At 27.3% G+C, this 21298-nt stretch overlaps 1 protein-coding gene across 1 annotated transcript in view; it reads left to right on the top strand.

The window, feature by feature from the left end:
* Window positions 1–768: 768 nt before the first annotated feature.
* The window catches only part of LOC136978490 (very long chain fatty acid elongase 6-like), a 96208-nt gene continuing 75678 nt past the window's right edge, over window positions 769–21298 (top strand). The window contains exon 1 of the mRNA XM_067274203.1: window positions 769–791. The gene's annotated coding sequence lies outside the window, so the exon portion shown is untranslated. The remainder of the gene's footprint in view (window positions 792–21298) is intronic.

The raw sequence follows: 21298 nt of genomic DNA on the forward strand, positions 1-21298 counted from the left end.
TTTTCTTTAGTTTATTGATTTACAAAATATGAAATTTATCACTCTGAATAAAAGTAATTTAGAGTAAAAACTATGAAATGAATATCGGTAATGAGAATCAAGACCGGAAAATAGAAATCAATTTGTAGTATAAATTTTACTAATAAGGTTAAATGTATTGTACTTTTTAAATACTTTTTTAAAGAACTTTTTAAATTTTGAATAAGTCTTTTTTAAAAAAAGACTTATTTAAAATTTAAATACGTTTATAACATTTATATATTGAATTTTAGATATTGTCGGTTAAGTACCTGCTGATGAGGGCCAACAGGTCCGAAACACAAAGATATCGTGTATGTATTCAGGTGATAAATAAAGACTGTTTTTTCTTATATTGTTTACTTAATTTGCAGAACCAGTTATCCAGTATAGTACGTCCTAATGATAGATATGTCCTAGTTGACGAGTTAGATAACGTAAAATTTTGATCGGCTGTAACTCTTAATGAATGTATTTTTTAAAATCATTTTTGGGGATTTTTGTTATTTGGGGGCGGAAATCTACTGTTGATTGACATGTAAAATAAATAATTTATTTATTATAAAAACAGTACTTAACTGGACTAAAAACAGGAAGGTAAGCCACCATCTTGGAGTAAATTTAATAATTAAAAAAAAATACATTAATTTAAACACGAAAATAAGTCCGATCTCCGTTTTTAGACCAATTAGAAGATATAACCATACAAGAGACTGGCGAGTGACTGATTTAAAAATTAACGATTGGCTACTGACGAGAAAAACTTCTTTCAAGTAGGCTAAATAAGTTATATTTAATATATTTTTTAATTCTTATACTAAATAATTTGTTTTTTCATATAGCCTATATTATTATGTATACACAAACTATATTATATATTCTGTTGAATTGATTAATTTATTATTTATAGCACGAAATTTTTTAATATAAATAACTAGGTAATAAAATTAAAAATCATCTTATTTATAATAGTTATATTAGAAATTAAAATGATCATTTTCGTGTTAAGTTACTTATTTATTATAATGCTTTGAAAAGCATTTCTGGATTATTTAATTATTTTTAAAATTGTGTATCATTATTTTTATCTTAGGGAAATCCTAGTCTTATCTGAAAAAATGCAGAAATTTTGTGTTTTTCAGAAAAAGTTTTTATTTTCATTAAGACTGATTTCTTCCGTGGAAATATTTAAACTAATTATTTTATTTCAATTCCTTTTAAATTTAAAACAATGTGCGTTTGTTTTTTTTTTCATTGAATAAGGAATACAAAGTAATTTACATTAGAAAGTCCAAAAGTAAAAATATTTTTTCATAGTAAACTATTTTATTTTAAATTTTAATCCGTGAAGAACTACAGGGTGTCCCACTTAAAATTATCTCGACTAAGATGATTAAACATTAATGTTGTAAAGTTTATAGGGATTTTTTAGAAAACATTAATGAGGTAAATTCAATAGTGAGTATTTAAGAGGGAAAATATATAAGATAAATTTCGGATCTATATGCAAACTGAAAGAAGGCATTCTCAGAAGCATTGAAGCTATTGACATCAGTATTTTAAGACTAGTCTGAACATAATTACACTACAGAAAAATGCATAGATTCACAAGGACACCACTTTCAGCATCTTCTGTACGTTACTATACATTTAAATAATATTATAATAAAGTTTCTAATAAGTGGCCTTTGCCTAAATTTATTTGAATCGTTTCTGGTGAATATAGCCGATTTTACGTGGGACACCGTGTGTAATATCAATACAATAATTTATGAAAACCATCTTTAAGTTTTAATATTTAAGTATAATATATAGAATCCCAGCAAAATCCTAACATTAAAAATTTAAATCTCATTATTATAAGAGATCTTTAACTTTTTTAAAATAACCCAATTTATTATTTTTAATTAAATTTTATTTTCAATAAAACACTTAAAATATTACTAACATTTTATTTTGAAATTAAATCAACACGTTTATCTTCTGATTTATATCAAGCTACAATAAAATGCGTTAGTTACATAACATCATAACTGTGATATGATCAACATATATTTAAAGTTCTTTTCTTCTTTCTACTTCTGTTCCTTCGGTCTTTCTATGTTTTTCTCATCTTTTATTTTTAAATAAAAATTGTAATTATGATAGCTGTGTATACTGGATACCCTGTAGTAACCATACTAATACCAAATAATAAAAATGAAATAAATATTAATAAATGATAACTGAAATTTAAAAAACAAAAAGAAGTACTAGTAGACACTTTTTCAAGTAAATTTTCTCTGAATATATTCTTTACATCTTGACTAATTATGGTGAATTTTTATTACTTTATTCACAATTTCTGGGCCAAGAAAGATCTTTTTGGCAGTTACAGTTAATCCACAAATTCAAAAAATATGTTCTGATGGGAAACTTGTTGCCGTTATGCAACAATCAACATGACCTAAATTAGCAATGTTGGGCAAATGGTCCTTACGCTTATTTCAAAATGATGTGAAAAAATCTGATTTAAATTCCTAACACTTTCATCTGAACTTTAAATAAAACACAAACTCAATTTTCTCCACAGAGCGGTGGTGGCACCTAAGCTTCTGTCAGCAGACAAATGTTAGTTGAAAAAACTGTTGAATAATTCATTGAAGCTGAAGAATCTGATACGGAGTCTTTGTAATCTGCGGTGTAACCATTCTGTGGAGTTATACCGCATTCTGTGGGGGATTTTTCTTTATTTGTGGTGATTGGATTTGATGAATTAGAAACAGTCAGGATTCCTGATACTAGTCAGTTTTTTTTTCTTTTCTTTTCGGAGAACTTACAAACTCTGAATATGTATGTCGAGAGTTTTAACCCTTTTTCCGTGGCAAGTGTGTAACCGTTAGACGAGGAAGACACAGGAGACTGGACTTCGAATTTCTTTACTAAAACAAGTTTATTTACATCAAGATTTATACTTATATTACATCGCGACAGTCCCTGCGCGTAATACTAGCTCGCGTGTCGCGTATTTTTCTCCAGAGAGAAAGAGAAAGAGAGCGTGGGGGACTTGAAAGCGTTGAGTTGATAAGTTACCTGGTTTACAAAGAAGATGATTTTTAAGTGGGCCAAACGATGAGATGTTTGAACGAAGTAGACCTGGATGAATACTGGATGAAAGAGGATGGAGGCGACAGAGGACACAGATGAACGCGAAAAGGCACACGCACACCTGCAAACATTCTGCTCTAATCTGGTCTCCATCTTGGATTTTTTTTCTCCTTGCTTCTCTTCATTGGTGACCATGCCGTAGACCTATCGAACGTCCTTTTGATCGTGTTTTCCGTGGTCTCCAGAAGTCCACGACGGTTTTCCGAGATTGGTCTTCTTCCCGTTCCTGGAATACATGTCGGAAACAGCCCGGCAACAGCAACAGCGGAATTCGAAGGAAGGCGCGTTAAAATTTTGTATGCCATTATACGTAATTCGACAGTGGTATACGTTTCCGTTTATTGAGAACAATATTGAAATAGTAAACATGCCAATATGTGGATTAAACATAGCTATAGCATGCAAACAGCATGTGTGTATTCGAGCGCTAGACTTAAAATAATCAACTTACATTTGTGAAGTGGCGTTGAGGAGCTCGGGTGCGGAGACAAGATTCGCACATACGCTCTCTTCTTCCACGACAGCTTTTTCTCGATGGTCCATAAAAACATTATTTACGTGTTATTTAAACAAAAAATAAATAACGAGTTTTTCTGTAAAATGAAATCTGTTTACTGTTAGTTGCCGACGTTTCAGTTTTATTTAAGAATTTTAAAGCAAAAATTTAAAGTAGAATTGAATCTAAAATTTGGCAAAGCTATAAGTGCAAAATTTTTATGCAGACTTCAATCTTAATTTTTAATAAACTTTATACGTAAAAACGTAATTTATGCTTTTAAAAAAATGCGAGACAGTTACGAGGCAAAACTATTCTTATAAAACCATTCACCTTCAACCGAGATTTCTTCTGTCCTTCATTGATAAACGTTATGTAGATCTAGTACTGATGACTGGATTTAATGTTCAAATTTTACGGTGGCTTGAACCATATACCTCTTTCGAAGAAACTGGATACTTCCACTATGATCTTTGTTGAATGTGCACTCTTGTCCCGCTCTGTGCACAATGTTGTCGCATAAGTGGAACAAAACTTGCGCAATCTTGCCTTTTCTGTAGGACAAGATAAATACAATTAAGAATACTATTTACTAGTTAAGTGTATCATTTTCAGACTACAAATTAAAAAAGTTAAATAAATGAATATAAAAAATAATAAAAAATCGGCGAGATGGCGCGCATATTTATAATTCCCACTCAGCAGTAGAATGAGGGTCACGATAATTTGTGGCTTTATCTTGGCAATCTTAATAACATCATGCGTGAATGTTTTATTTATAGTATTTAAATAATTTGTTAATTATATTAATAAACAATGTAAAATTATATAAACACAAATATTATATACATTTATTTGAAAATTGCTGTTATAAACATTTTACCAAAAATGCAAATGAAAGAAATGCAATTGAATGTGACAAAAAATAATTAGACAAAATAATTCTGGCGGGCATCAGAATTATCTTGTCTAAAAAATATAATTATAGGTTCAAGGTGTTAGGAGACTCAACATAACAAACTTCAGCATAGAAGTCATTATGATGAGAGAAAATTAAATTTAACCTTCTGTAAAAAATCTGTGTAAAAGAGCTTTAGCATATTAATGACAGGATTGTCTTGTAAATCTTTGCGGTCTACGAGTTGTATTATCTCGTAACCAATAGACCTGTCGTTTAAGCAAGCAGACTTTTATCTCATAGTAGAAGGAGGATTCAGTCAGACGGAAAGAGAAACTCTGGGTGTAATTTGAGTTGGCAATATTAATCTTTTATCTCATGGAGACTGAATTCACTATATTTACTTAAGCGGTAATAAATCTTTTGAAAATAATACATTTCCAAAAATTCCGTATCCTAAAAATTCCGCGAGAATTGAACATTATGTATACAACCTTTCAAATTTAAACTTTTATATAACTTATATCGGAAAAAGCTTATTTCATTTAAAACAAAATCAGCTGTTGCTGAGAAAGATCTATATTAAATCGATCCTGTTGTAAATTATGCAGTTCGACATTTCGATTTCCAACGACATCGAAAGACAATAACGAACTATCGAAACCTCCGAAATTCTCTCAGGAGATAGATAGAAGAGGGCTTACACGACTTTCAGCAGCAATATAAAGAAGTTTGGATAAGCTTTCTTCTCATAAAGAATATTATTTCTTTGCCACGTAGGAAGTTATTATACTTCCTACGTGGCACAAAAGTTCCGATCTCTTCAAAACTTCGAAAAGTCGTCATTACGATACGACATTCTAGTCACTAGCTTAGCATTAGCTAGCATTCTAGCTTAAAAAATACACTAAGACACATTAGCTCATAGTTAAAATTGTGTGTTGCGCTCTGTTATATGAATTTATCAAAAATAATTTATTATTATTAATTATTGTAAAAGAGTAAAAAGAAGAAGGAAAAAACCTTAATTTTGAAGGTAGAGATGAGTTTTTAAAAATATTGTAAATGCCAATATAGGCTTACAGTAAAATTTAAGTCTAACTCCATTCGAGATATGACACATGATTTATATTTCTTTCCTAAACCCTTTGACTTTTAATTACCAAAATTTAATAGCATAAATGTTTCATGTATAGAAATAACACTTCCAGTTTAAAAACTTTTGGTTCATCCAATACTGAGATATAATGCAAAATAGATCCTGACACATATAATTCCCACACAATTTTGTAAGGATATCCTTATTTTATTATATATTTTGGATTCCTTGAGTGTAAAAACGTCGCCAAATAAAAATTCCGGAAAGAAGGTCAAATTTTGAGCCCTTTCCGGGTCTTTTCAACCTATCAGTATACTTTCTCTATGTTATATTCTATAAAAGCTGGCTAATCATTCATATAAATATGTCAAGTTTTGTTAATCTTATAATTTAAGATGATAATTTAAAAGTATTGAAAATAATTAATGTTTTATTAACTAATTTTGTTAATTATTTTAATATTTGTTGAATATTTTACTTTACATTACCTCAATAGCAGAGTGAATAATATGATAAAATATAGTTCTAAATTTTTTATTATTATCATCATTTTATTCTTTATAACTAATACTATAATTATTAGATTTCTCAATTATAAAAAAAATCATCAGATTAATTAAAATTATTTTTAGAAATGAATTCAAATATTTTAACCTAGAATAATATGACGTCATTCAAATAGTGTATAGAAGATTGAAGTAATATTCGAGATCATAATAAACAAATATATTCAAACACGGAAATATTCATTAATAAACTTAATAATGAGTTTTTTAAACAAATTTCCCAATCTTTGTTTTTAAACTTTTCAGAAAAGAAAACAAAAGTGTATTAGAAGGAAAGTTTTTCATTTAAAATATTTATTGATATATTTAGCAATAATAACGATAAATAAACGTGCTTATAGTAAATTAAACGTGTTTTTAATTATTATATAAATTTTGAATACTTTAATTAATTTATTCCAAAATTTACTCTTAAAGAAAATATTATAAAATTCATTTAAATTTTGAATTACAATAAATATCTACGCTCTTTTATAGAAATTTTTTATTTAAATTGCTGAAATACTTATAAATATAACTGCAATTCTTTATATTTCGTTTATCTTTAATCAATATATGTATGACATTTTAAATAACAAGGTTTAGCTGTTTTTTCTCTCCATCCAAGGCTAACCTATTAAATTTTTTTTAGTAATAATACGTGATATTTATTTCTGATATTTTCAAAAAACCTGTCTGCATTCTAAGCAAAATTATAATGAACGAAAATAATTTATCTTATAAATATGTTTTTAACATGCAATTCTGTATGCAGTGAATCAGTTTTAACTTGAATTTTAATAACGAAAATTCTGAAAATAATGATAAATTAGTATAATTCTAATCTTTCTGAATACTGAAAATTGTTAAGTAGATGTAAATAAATTTGTTTAAATTTGTCCTTAAAATTTATATATTTCTTGGAATTTTTCAAATTTTAACCCGGAAATATTACTTTTATCACTTTATAATAAAATAACAGATATTTACTTGTTAAAATTTTAAAAATCTTTAAATAGTTTTGTTAATTTTTCCTAAAATTTTAATCGTAACAAATTCACTAATTGTGAACATTTTTTTGTAGATCATAGAACGATAAAAATTTCAAACGAGGTCATTTATAAACATTCAATTTCAAAGAACGTGTTTAGAAAATAAAATAAATTGTTTTAATTATTAATTATCATTGCCTTACTGTCCTTATTTAATTTCTTTAATTTATTAAATATATAATAAGAAATGTTTTAATTATTATTTTCCGTTCCATGTAATCAGTTGTGCTGGAATGGTGAAACATTAAAGAGTTCATTCATTTCAATTTGCTTTAAATTTCTGCAATTTTCCTTTCTTTTTGAAATCTTAATTGCTAATAAACTAATTTTTTTTAAAATTTAATAATGCGAGAAAATTTCAATGATGACGAATTAACTAAAATTATTAATGGACCTGCTTAAAAGAGACCTTCTTAGTGCCCACAGGGCGGAAAGAGTTGACACATGAACGTCCTAGAGAAACTAATTTTTATCATTTTCATGTACATAAACAAAAATATTAAAACATTCTAAATACAATCCAGCAACGAATTGCTTAACGTTCTCGGCAACATTTAATACAGTGTGTGGCGCCATCTGTTACTATATTTCATTTTTAAAACTTTTTATATTTTTAATTATTATGAAATGGCAAAAAACTTAATTTTCAGAGTAGGGATGGATTTTATAAAATATTGTATATGCTAACAACTAAAATCATCATTAAGTCCGACCCTACTCGAGATACGACACACTACCCCCATTATCTCACCATCCTTCGACATTTCATTCCCAAGGTTTAATAGCATCAATCCTGTAATACACAAATCTCCCAGCAAAATTTCGGAAAGTTTAAACAAAAGAAAAGCCACAGGAGTTATTAAGCGTCAAAAAAGGTAAACAAAATTGTACCCTGCATACACACTAACATATATACAGAAAAACCCCCGATTTCCCCGCCTTGCATTTCTTGCATTTCTCCCCTTGCATTTCTCTCGACGTTTCAAGGTCCCCTGAGTCCAAAGATATAAAAATGTAAGGAGTCATTTTTTTAACCGATTGCCATACTTTCCCTCTCTTAAATATAGTAGCTCTACCATATATAACAGATGGAAAGTAAATAACTACAAAGATTTTTAGCTTCACAAAATAAATTGATATTTTTGATTTATGCCCTTTCACTATCTGAATGTCCAATTATCACATCATGCTTATTTATATAATACATTAAATTTAAATTTAATGTATTATTATGTCAAGGGAAATAAATTAGGGAATTTTCAGGTTTCGTGGTAGCCTACACTTTTCTCAGGGTCTTAGAGAGAAGCCTAACTGAAAAATTTGGTCTGTATTGGTCAAAGGTTTATAAGTGTATAGGGAACAGAAAGATAAAAGACGTTCTATTTTTTGTATATACGCTGCAGATTAGAGAGTAGAAATTTGTTTTGTTTGTTTTAAGAAATATATTTACGCAATATTCAAGTTTTAAGTTAATTAAAGAGTATACTTAAGTATCATATACATTTCTTCCTTCTTTCTTAATATTTTTCTTCCTTCATTTAAACGAAACGTATGCAGTATTAGTTTTTACTTATTTAAATTTAAGTAACTATTTACATCTAATGAGCTTTAAACATAGTTATTTCCTTAAAATCTAAATTTAGTTAAATAAAAATATTTTATAAAATATTTTTATTAAATAAAACAAGCAATTCTTATATTTAATTTTATGTAATAAGTTTATTCAATTGATTGAAGAAGGGGAAAAAGAAACAATACAAATACGTTAATATTACCACTGTTAATAATATTTTTGAATGAGTTAGAATATAAAGAACAGGAAAATTTTATTTTAATAATTTAATGCCATAAATATGTCATTGTATCTTTTGAATTGGTGATTTTAAAAGAAACTTCAATTGATTATTTATAACAAATGACATTGAATATAATTATTATTTGACAAGCAGCGAACAAAAAAGAATAAAACTAATAATGTAAAATATTTATTTATAATATGAATTTCAATAAATCTGACAAATGTTTTATACTATTATTTATTAATAAAATACTTTATAAAAAATTTAATAAAATTATAATTAACTGAATTTCTGTATTAATACCATTTAGTTATTTTTATCAGATGTTTTATATTTTTACAGTTATAATTTACTTAAGAAGGTCCATAATTTATCGAAATTTTAATAAATTAATTTTTAATAATAATTAAATTGAAGGGAAAGTCAATTATTTTGGTCTTAATAACATTTATAATACTAAATTAAACACGTGCCGAATAAATATAATTAGATGTTTTTATGAAAATTATCATATTATTCTTATAACTTATAGGCCATAACTTATATATATATATATGTATATTGTATATTAATGAACGAGATGCCGTACATTTGGAATTTATATAATTTATGAATTATGTATTAGATAAAGATTTAAACTTTAATATTTAATTTTCTTGTAGTTATATTTCGCATATAATAAAAGAATAAACTTCTAATTTTAAAATTTAGGAATGAAATATCAATTTATAATGATTAGATTTCCATTACAGATGGAATGTATAAGGCATCGATTTTATGTCTTTAATATTGTTTATTTAACATTTAACAAGATGGTTGCACGTTAAAGTTTGATGTTTTAAACATTTTCGCTTTCGGTCACATTTGATAAATTGTACAATTTTTTTTAAGTTATTTGCATTCCTTCCTATTATGAAGGTCAACTGCTGCCACCAAACTTTTCTCTGAATTATTCTTGGATGTTTTCCAAATATTAAGATTATTTCCTACGGAAAAATTATCTGTATCTATAGATGAACAATTATTTTTACATTATTGAGTCTAATAAATTTAAATAAATAAATCAGTCGAAAATGTATTATTATATTTACTTTAATAACCAGTTTGGTCAGAATCCAACTTTTAATTACTATTCAAGTTTTTATACTTTTTCCCGGCTGTTATAGAACAGGGGAAAATGATTGTAATCTTTGGGTTTTTTGCATTTCTAGACGTTTTAAGGTCCTTCGATTTCAAAAACATAAAATAGGAACAAAATTCTATACGTATGTATGTGAAGGGTCATCGAGAGAGGAGAGTGGGAATTTTTCCCCAAGTCCGGAGAAAACTAATAGATCCACAGTGGCTCCGATTCCTGCAAATTAGTATATATATATTTCTAATAAAAAAAATAAAATCTTCAAGGTCTATTTATTAATAAAGAAACATTTTATCAATACATATTTCGTTTGATCAAATAAGTCAAAATTGGCCTGTTAAGAAGAAAAAAACGGCCTGCTCTACTCCGGATTCCATAACAAGATTTCGATGGCCCTGTCTGTGTGTTGTTGCTTTATATCTCAGAACTCCATGGACCAAAAATTTTTATATTTGGCAGGAATACTTCTGTGTACGGAGTATTGATACTATTACGATTTGGAGATTATAAGTCAAGGGTGTGATAATATCTCAAGTGGGATCAGACAATAAAAATTTTACTTGTTATTCCCATTTCAATTTTTTTTTTTAATTTACAGTAGTTTTCAAAATAAGGCTTTACTCTTTTTTTTTAAATTTTAGAAATTATAATTAAAAATTATCGTCCTTCCCTTCTGGTCCCTTTTAGTTACTATTCGAGTGACGAAAAAGTCGTGCAAGATCCCTAGCCAGCGTTTTTATTTATAATTTGTTATATCATAAAATACAGTACATTATTATTAATTTTACTTGCGTTAAATATAAAGTCGAGAAAACAGTAATTAAGAATATAATTTATGTTATAATTCTACGCGATAAAAATTTTCAATATGCATAAATTACGTGTTGGGAATTTAATTAGAAATTTCAAAATCTTATTATTATTATGCCATGTGTTGTTACTTTTAATTCGAATTATATAACATACAGTATACAAAATAAACAATATAAGAAATATAGTTTTAAATAATTATTTATTTATTTTAAGAAATTAGTATTTAAACATTCATTAAACGTATACTAATTCCATAATGTTTATTAAATGTCTATGTTATCTTCTTGATAAAAATAAATAATAAAAATTAAATTAAATCATACTTTAGATTCGAATTATTTTAATTGGAATTAATATAATTCTATTTTTTAAATAATATTATTAAACTTTTTAAATAATATTATTAAACTTTTTCAAATAATATTTTTATTTTATATTAAAATAAATTGATGATTTTATCTAAATTTTCGTTATTAAGTTTTTTTAACATTTAGAGTAGCTTCCCGTCTCTTACGCTTTATCTATGTTCATTGACGTAATTATAATTGTAAATTATACCTGAAAATGTTTTTCGAAGATATATCAACCGTAGAAAAATTAAAATCGTATTTTTCTCAATTGCCTTATTATATTGTATGAAAACACGTAAATACAAAATAAAATAAACAGTTACAGTATTTTAATTTTTATTGTAAAATATATATATATATATATACACTCGTATATACTCGTATTTTAAATTGGTATATATTTTTAATACAGACAGTTGAATTTGGCTTCATTCGCTTGTATATAAGCTGTTACATCAAATGAGTATTAAAAATAGATTATATAATATACTGCAAAAAACTAATAGAATTTTCAAAAATAATTACAAGGTTAAAACAATTGACTAAAAGTAAAAAAATTAAAATGATAGGATAGAAAGGTGGATAATAATGCGTTTTATAATAGCAACGCTGAATACATCTATTTCTAATTTAAAACTATTGCAATGACACTAAACAAGACAAATGTAAAGATAAAATTTTAACTTTTTAAGCCTTTGGTGAGAAAAATTACATATGTTATCTATATTTCATTTTTGATCTGTTACTTTTTTGATGACTAGCATAAAAAGATCTGTCAGACTTTGTTGTTTTATACTATTTCGCTCATAACTTTTAATTAATTTCAACTTCATAAAAAAGGGGGAAAATACTGTATACATTAGAAGAAAATAAATCGATCCTCCAGTGACGTAACTATAATTTTGAGACCTTTTGCAAAACTTTTGGAGCTTAGTGACAAAAGCAATATTGTTGTATTAACCGAGAAATTGTTGCTTTCTATTAAACCGTATTTTATTAAATCAGCTACATTTTTATATACGTTTATGCAATATATATACTGTATATCCTTGCTATATATAGGCCTATATACTGTGTAGGAAAGTTATTTATTAAATGTTCAGACATTAATAATGCTTTCGTAAAATAGTCGTGATCTCATTAAATCATATTCTGAAGTTGAGAAATTTATAAAATATTTGCAAACCTTCCATTAATTTTCATATTTATGACCTCTACAGTTTTATAAAATGCTACTTATACTTATACTTTTTTACAACAAAACATTCGCTGTAAAAAATTGTTAAATCTTATAAATAAAAGTGAAATTTTGTTTGTTCTTTTATGGAAGAGTTCTTTCTGTGTGAATGAATTTCTCCATTTTTTCTTTCGACTTATTCGAAAAATTTGCCTTTCTTTTTATTTGTGTACTTTACAACGAACCTGTTCCATCTTATTTTATAGAAAAATTCGCGAAAATCCACAAATTTCTTTCCATTGACGATAAAAGTTCAATGTGTAACGTTACTAAGATTTAAGAAAAATTTATCAATATAATATTATGTACAGTACATAATATTATGTATTAATGTATGTTACATTAATATTTAATGCTTATTAATACTAGGTAACCAGTTAATTACAACTAAAAATAACAAAATAATAATTAAAACTCTAGTTTTACATCGAAACTGAAACTAAAATTAATAATAAAATCAAAATTAATTAATTAATTAAAATTAAAATTAAAATCAAAAAATGAAATATAATATTTCGGATAGTGTGGATATAGTACTTGTCTGTCTTGATTGATTTGGTTATATTTCATGCAGGTAGAGTCCAGTCTATTTATAGCACTTTTTTGTAAAGTGATGGTTTCGGTTTCGGATGGCTGTGATGGAAAATTTTGTTTTAAATACATACATATAGATAGGGGAAGGTGGTGCAAGATGGGGCCATGGGATAAGACGGGAACGTCTGTTTATTCGTGGTTAACGTGCTTTTATCTAGCTGTTATTTGGGAAACTAAATGTCACCCTCAAAAGGGATCACGGGACGAGAGAACGTCCGAATCGCTCTCTTTGTTTGGAAGTAAGACAGTTTTCCACGTTTTAGCAATACTTAATCTAATTTTACGCCTACTACAAAGTTTCTACAAAATAAGTATTATTGTGATCTTTTACATTACCTTTTAGATGAAGATATTATGGTATTCGAAGTAACCTTTAAGACTGAAATTGTTTAGTTTTGAAATAAAGTTGACCCGTGTTAGTATGAAAAGTCAGTATGAAAAGTGGACGTTGGGGCAAGATAAATTTATTACAGTTAGATGTGATTTAAAAGTGGAATATTTCATTTTCTATAAAAAGATCATTTTTAAAATTCTTATTTTATATATTCGAAAAGGTGCCTCTTGCCAGCAGCAGAATTCATGGCCAACCTTGGGCAAGACGGGGGTACTGTCTTGCCCAAGGTTGGCCATGAATTCTGCTGCTGGCAAGAGGCACCTTTTCGAATATATAAAATAAGAATTTTAAAAATGATCTTTTTATAGAAAATGAAATATTCCACTTTTAAATCACATCTAACTGTAATAAATTTATACAGTATATACTGTATTACTTTATTATTTATGTTTTTACGTTTTATTTTATTTATGAAAACATTTTTTAAATTTAAATAATAGCTTAACAAGAAATAAAATGTGAGATAACAATCGAAATAAAAAATTTTTTCACGAAAAAAAATATCGTCTGCTTACAAAATAGTGAAACTGAGCATGCGCGAAGTGACGGTATCGTCTGGTAAAGTAAATACGAGTAAGTTCAAACTTTTATATTTATTTATTCGGAAAATAATAATAAATGTAGCCGTTGCGATAAATGGGCACAAGCCGTTGTCCTTGTGCCAATATCGAAAAAAACGACAGTTTAACCATTTTAAATTGTCCTTCTTGTATATAAAAATATCCCCATGTTACCCCATGGGTGGGGCAAGATGGTGTATTTACATATAATTTTAAAATATTAAATTTTCTTGTTTTTAAAAACTTTTTTCAAAAATTAAATTTTGTATTATATATTACCAAATGTTGTAGTTGCTGAGAATAAAAAAAAACTATTGTTCTCATTAAAATGGTTGCCATCTTATGACTTTTCAAACCTTAACGTCCTCATCCTGCCCCACCTTCCCTTATTTATAATATTATATTACATCTGTAGGCATTTTTATGCATGAAATACAGCTAAAAAGGAAAAAAAAAGGTTTTGTTTTGAAATTCGAAAATTGATTAATCCATTTTATATTGTTTCTTAAGGAAAAGTTTGTTTCGGTTTTAGTACAAATCGAAATCGATTTTCGAACAACCTTTAGGAACGAATTAAGTTCGAAAACCGAGGTTTGATTGGACTTGTATACTGGAAAGAAAACAGACTTTCCAATTCGTTAAAGTTCTATATTATATGTGTCTGTGTATATATATATATATATATATATATATATAAACATAGTAAGCATGCATAAGGTAAATATCTATCTATATATATATAGGTGTTTACTTTATGTATGCTTATTATGTTTATTTACTTAAGTAAATAACATTATCAATGATATGTCTTTCTTCATAATGTCCTTGAAAATGGATTTGGCTTTATATTGTAAAACTTACAACAAAATTTGTAGTTATGTCCCATTTTCGACGAACAGAAATAGTTTTGTTTTTAAAACTAATGTAACGAAATCTAAAATTCTTTAAATGTAATCTAACAGTCAGTGATGTAACTATAATTTTCAAGCTCCTATAAAAAAATTTTCAGAGCATTATCAATTTGAGTAAATTTAAAACTGTAGATTTTTCAACGACGCTTTTTATTATTACATGACAACACTTTATTTAATGAAATTTATTTTCGTTTTTACTTCTTAATTACAGAAATTAATTTTGTAAGATATATCTGTATATGAATATACAGTATTCAAAGAATCTGAGTATAGATTAAGATTTAATATATATCTTATAGTTAAATTCTTAAATATGCATTATATTCAAGATATATACGATATAAAATTATGATAACGGTGTTAATAGTATTTTAATTTGATACAGGTAATTTAATTTCACTATCAAATTACTAGTATATTAAAAAAAATTACATATATTTTTATTAGTTATATATATGTTATGGAGTAAGTGAGTAATAGGTTATTATTTATAATGCCCGATCATTATAAATAATGACTAAAACGTTCGTGCAGCCTGATAAATAAATAATTAGGATCCTTATTAAAATGAGTTTGACAATTACTTTGCATGTAACTTTCAACAAAATAACTTGTGAAAATTTCACTTACAGACTGGGATATTTTTTAAAAGTATATATTATTAATTATGTTAATTAGACTAGGTAGCGCTAATTGGCTAGTGTCTGTCGGATTATCAGTCTTCAAGGTATCGTTATCATCACTTTGACCGACAGATGCTAATAGCATTCAAATTGGCTCATCAATGTGATAAATTATGATAAAAAACGCGAAATTTATTATAGTGCCCGATTTTGTTTGTCATTATTCATAATAGCCATACATTATTTATAATGCTTTTATTAATCACTTCGTCCTTAATATACTTACTGTAGATAATTTTTTAAAAAGAAAATTGCATACTTTATCAAATGTAACCAAATGAAAAAATATTTTAAACATTAAATTTGATATGAAAGCTCTTATTAAAATAATAAAATAAATATTTAAAAGCATACAAGCAGGCAGAGTCCTTATACATCGAGACTCAAACTGTGGAATTCTGTAGATTCTAGTCACGCCGCTGTTGATGCTTAGTCATTTTGTCACGGACTTCCCGAGCTCACCAGATAGGAAAATACGAAACTGCATATATAAAGGTTGACTTTTAAAAATCAGTTTTGATTTTAAAAAGTAAATGGAATACATTAATGAAATATGAAAAAAACAAGTCTGGGGAATCCCCGACACCAGGAAAAGTCGGACATGAAATAGTGTAAAAACTAAAAGTTGATAACATTGTCATGTTGCATCATACTTCCTATCAGTCACATGTTATATGTGACTGATAGGAAGTATGATTGTAGGAAACACGTAGACGTAGGAAACATGAACGAAAACGTTCGCAAGCTTTCGTTCGTGTTTCCTACAGCTGAATGATTTAATATTTGAGATGCTCGTTTTTTCATTTTTTATAAATTGACGAATCTGTTGTATTTCGATTTCTAATGAATATGTGTAAATAAATTATATTTCACTTCTTTATTTCCTTTGTCTGCTAAATTTTTATCGCTTTCTAGCTATCCTACCTTGTCTCAAGTACTATTCGCTGTTACCCGACGCCACAGGGGAATACTGGACACTGCAAAGTCGTCTGGTTTCTTTTCCTTTTTTGCCTAAATACTAAAAATAGAGTAGTTAAATCTAAATCCTAAGATAAAGTAATAGACATTAATGATATATCAATTATAATTATTATAAAACTACGGAAAAAAATAATTTTATCAACTAAACCAAAGAAGTTCTAGAGCCACAAAACAAACAATTAATGAATAAATAATATCTAAGACTATGTAAATACAAATGAAAATAAAATTAAAAATTTCACTTAATAGAACGAATTCAAGGAAAATGGAAACAAAAAAAAAAACCTGAAATTAGCATACTGTGCTAAGGAATATTGCCTAGAAAAAAGTTTAATAATGCAATCAAACATACATACTTTATAACTCCACTGTGTTCAAAATATTAAAGGTTGGTTGGTTGGTTTACTGGAGCTTTTTTGGCACAAGAGTCATACAGACTATGATTCACCAGTCAAACGGTATAAATAAATAAATATAAATTATAACTATACAAACTGCAACAATAGTTAAAGAGGTCAAAAGTTTCTCTTTGACTTTAACAATGATAAACGCTCGTATTGAAAAATTTGACAACCCTACAGAAATTAAAGAAATAGTTTTTTTCAGTTTTTTAACAAAATCTCATTTGAAATATCACTTACTTATTTCAATTTTAATTGAAAAATACATATACGGTAATATCTATGTATACCGGAATCTTTCAGTGCAGAATTATTTTCTCGTTTGTTATGTTTTGCAATGACTGAATGAAAATCTTATTTGTTTACAAGATTTTTATAGATAAAGGATATATATCTATTTTGGAATTTTAACGGGTATATTTGAATGAAAACTCATATTTTATATTTTTAGTATTTTATTTTCCAGTATCAATATCAAGTCTTCGTACTGTTAAAACTTCAAAATGAAATTTAAATAAAATAGATATTACTTTCTAAATTTATAGTAAAGATTGGATATCCTTTTATGAAACAGATGCACGCACGCACAGGTACATGCATACACGCACACACAAAGAAAAGAGATAATGTCTATATGACTGAGAAACTTAAAATTATGGTGAAATTTGAATTGAGATGAGAAGGATTTTCCCTTTTACCTTTCTATTCCGAGGATTTCCACTTCTATCTTTCTAGCTCCGAAGAAATGAAAGTTTCTTAACCTCAGTGTGGCTTCTTTCCTCTTCTTTTATGAAACTCGTAGGTGTATGAAAAATTTTACAAATTTGTACAGGTTTTATTTTACAAACTACAAAGTTATTTTATTAGTATAACTGTACAATCATTGTTTATGACGTCTAAATTGTACGAATTTTTTCAAACAGACAATGCACGGAGTACATCAGCAGTCATTTCGATTTGCTTTTCCATATCGTTCTTTTCTTTCGCTTTGTCTGGTTACCTACCGCTGTCGATACTGCTGCAATATATTGAAATGCTTAAGGTAAATCTACTTGCCTCTGTTTAGGATAAACGTGTATTACCTAGATCAGCGCTCGGCAACCTATGCCACGCATGCCATTAGGTGGCATGCGAAAGAATTTTGAGTGGCACGCCGCGAAAGTTACTGTTTGTTAAAAATTTGTAAGTACCTACGTACTGTACGTACTGTACATACATTAGGCTACCATTGCACTGTGTTAGTGTATTCGGCGACAACCAAGATCACAAGTTAACACATTAAAACATATGTCTTATTATATTTGGCCGATAGAATTTACTCGATTTTGTCATTTCATGTCATTTGCATCTTATGATTTAACATTGCGTCAGCTTATGCAGCGAGTCATTTATTAAAAAGTTGAAGATCTAGGTAAAACTTCTTTGAAAATAAATATTTTTATGAATATATCATTTATTTTGTTTAGAAAGATTAATTAAAGAAAAAATTAGTCAAGGAAAATTAGAATTAGTCTATATTAAACAATATTTGGTAAAAATTTTATTTAAATAAATATTTTTGTAGACCAAAATAATGTTCAAATCAAAAATAATTCGACTATTTCAGAAGGATTGAAAAATAAATTATGGTTTTATTAACAAGGAGAAAAAGTAACATGTTGTTTGTGTTTAGAAACAATTGTAGCACGTACCTCAAGTGTTATGAGACATTACGGTACAAAACACAAGGAAAAATTATCTCATTTAAATGCAGATGAAAGGAAAGAATATTTAAGATAGAAAGTTTACAACTATCAAACAAATTCGTTAAAAAGTTTTGTGATAAAAGACAATGATATCAATAAATCACGTTTTTTGGCTTCATACTGCATTGCTAAACATGGAAATAGATGAAGAATTCTTAAAAGAAACATTCTTTCATAAGGGTGTCTAAAGATCTTTATTGTAATTTTCCAAATAAAAATGAGATTTTACAGAAAATTAAAGAAATCCCCTTATCTGCTCGAACTGTTCAGCAAAGAATATATATGATGAATGAAGATATAAATCAACAATTTGAAAATGACTTGAGGAAATTTGATGTTATTAGTTTATCTTCAGACGAGAGCACGGATCGAAATGATATTGCACGATTAACATTGATAGCAAAATTTTATTCTGATTCTAAAAAATCTATAATTGGAAAAGTGTGGACTGTTTCCTCAATGTATAATACAACAACAGCAAAGGATATTTTGGACTGTGTTTTAAAATGCATTAATAAATATGATAATAACAAGAAAAAAATATTTTTTATTACGACTGATAGAGCGGCTACAATGATCACCAGAAATAATAGCTTCATCTCATTGTTTAAAAAATATCTTAAACGACCAATTGTATCTTTTCATTGTGTTATTCACCAGGAAAGTTTGTGTGCTCATATTTCTAACAGAAAATTTGAAATGTTATGTCGACTGTTACAAAAATTATCAATAAGATTATTGCACGATCTTCTGTCTCTCACAGAAAATTTAAATTATTGTTGGAAGAAATTGAATCAGAGTATGGAGATCTTCTGTATAATAAAGTTCAGTGGTTAAGTAGAGGAAAGTCATCAACAGATTTTTGTGAATCTTTTAAATGAAGTAAAAATATTTTTAACAGAAATAGGTGAAAAATGTCCTGATTTCGATATATCCGTGTGGATTTTTAATTTAATGTTTTTGACAGACATTACAGAGCATTTAAATTATTTAAACAAAAATCTTCAAGGCAAAAAGCAAACTATATTACGATTATATGAACACTGGGCTTCTTTTGTTGAAAAAATTGAGATTTTTAAGAAAGACATTGAATTTAAAAGCTTTCTATATTTTCCAAATTTAAAAAGTTTGTGGGGATTTTAAATAATGGGTTTGTAATGACTGATATATTGGTTTATATATTAACTTTGCAGAAGTATTTCATAAACAGATTCAACGATTTGCAAAAACACTCCCCCATGTTCAAATATATTTTGCAACCTGACATAAAAGACAGTTACAAAATAGATAAAAAATATTTTGAATTTTTGAACATTGAGTATATTGATTTAGAATTAGTCAAATTTAACAATTCCGAGATTTGGAAATCAAAATTCAAAAACACCAGAGATGAAATTATGCAAAACGAAGACTATTATCGTGACATGATAACCACAACATGGAATGAGCTCCGGAACAGATTCAATTGTATGAAAAAAGTAGCATTCGCACTTTTAACTGTTTTCGGAACAACGTATTACTGTGAACAAACATTCTCAGATATGAAATATATTATTAATCAGTATTGAAATTGTTTAACCGAGGAAAATTCGGAATTGTGCATAAAATTATAAACTTCAAACTATGAACCAAATATTGATGTGTTAGCTTCTAAAATTGAACCACAAGGGAGTCACTAATGTTTAAATATTGTAATTTTTTATAATACTTTTATGTAGTGTGTATTTTATAGTTAAATAAAAATGTGTTAATCTGCAATAAATTTTATAATTTTATTTTAATGGCACTGGACGTTACGTCCAGTATTTTCAATTGCACGTTTTGTAGCACGCCAATGCATTTCGGTTGCCGACCGCTGACCTAGTTTATCTCTTCCTGAAATAAAAACCAGTGGAGAATTGTTTAGTAGTCTTTTTGATTTTTCAAAAATGTTTTAAAATGGTTTTTAAAAATTCTTACAATACATGCAGGTTATTTGCAATTCTTTTTCCATTGCAGTAGTACCATCCGCCTCTAATAATAAAATGAGATATTATTGTAAGCCTAACGTACTGTACATAAAATGAGTGATCATCCTTTTTACTCTTTCCTTCTTACGGACACTATGACAGTCTTTTTCAAGTTTATTGTGAATTCAGTTAAATAAGCGAAAGTGAAATAATGGTGACATAAGAGACAGTCCATTCCAGAAAAAATTTTGGGCTAATTTTCAATTTATTCGGAACCGATCTCGAGTCACAGAGAGGCAGACTGAAACTTTCTTGGCCATTAGACCCTTCCTCTAGAAATTTCAAAAAGCTTACATTACTTAAAATTACATTTATGTTTGTTCGTTTAGTATATTACACAGTATTTCTAATCCATTGTAGAGAAATTGACTCAATTTCTCTAAAATGTGGGGAAATAACCTGTTTCATAAACCTATACTTCTTTA

The sequence above is a fragment of the Centruroides vittatus genome, unplaced genomic scaffold (assembly GCF_030686945.1).
Source record: "Centruroides vittatus isolate TY-2023 unplaced genomic scaffold, ASM3068694v2 contig_543, whole genome shotgun sequence".
In the NCBI taxonomy this organism is placed as follows: domain Eukaryota; kingdom Metazoa; phylum Arthropoda; class Arachnida; order Scorpiones; family Buthidae; genus Centruroides; species Centruroides vittatus.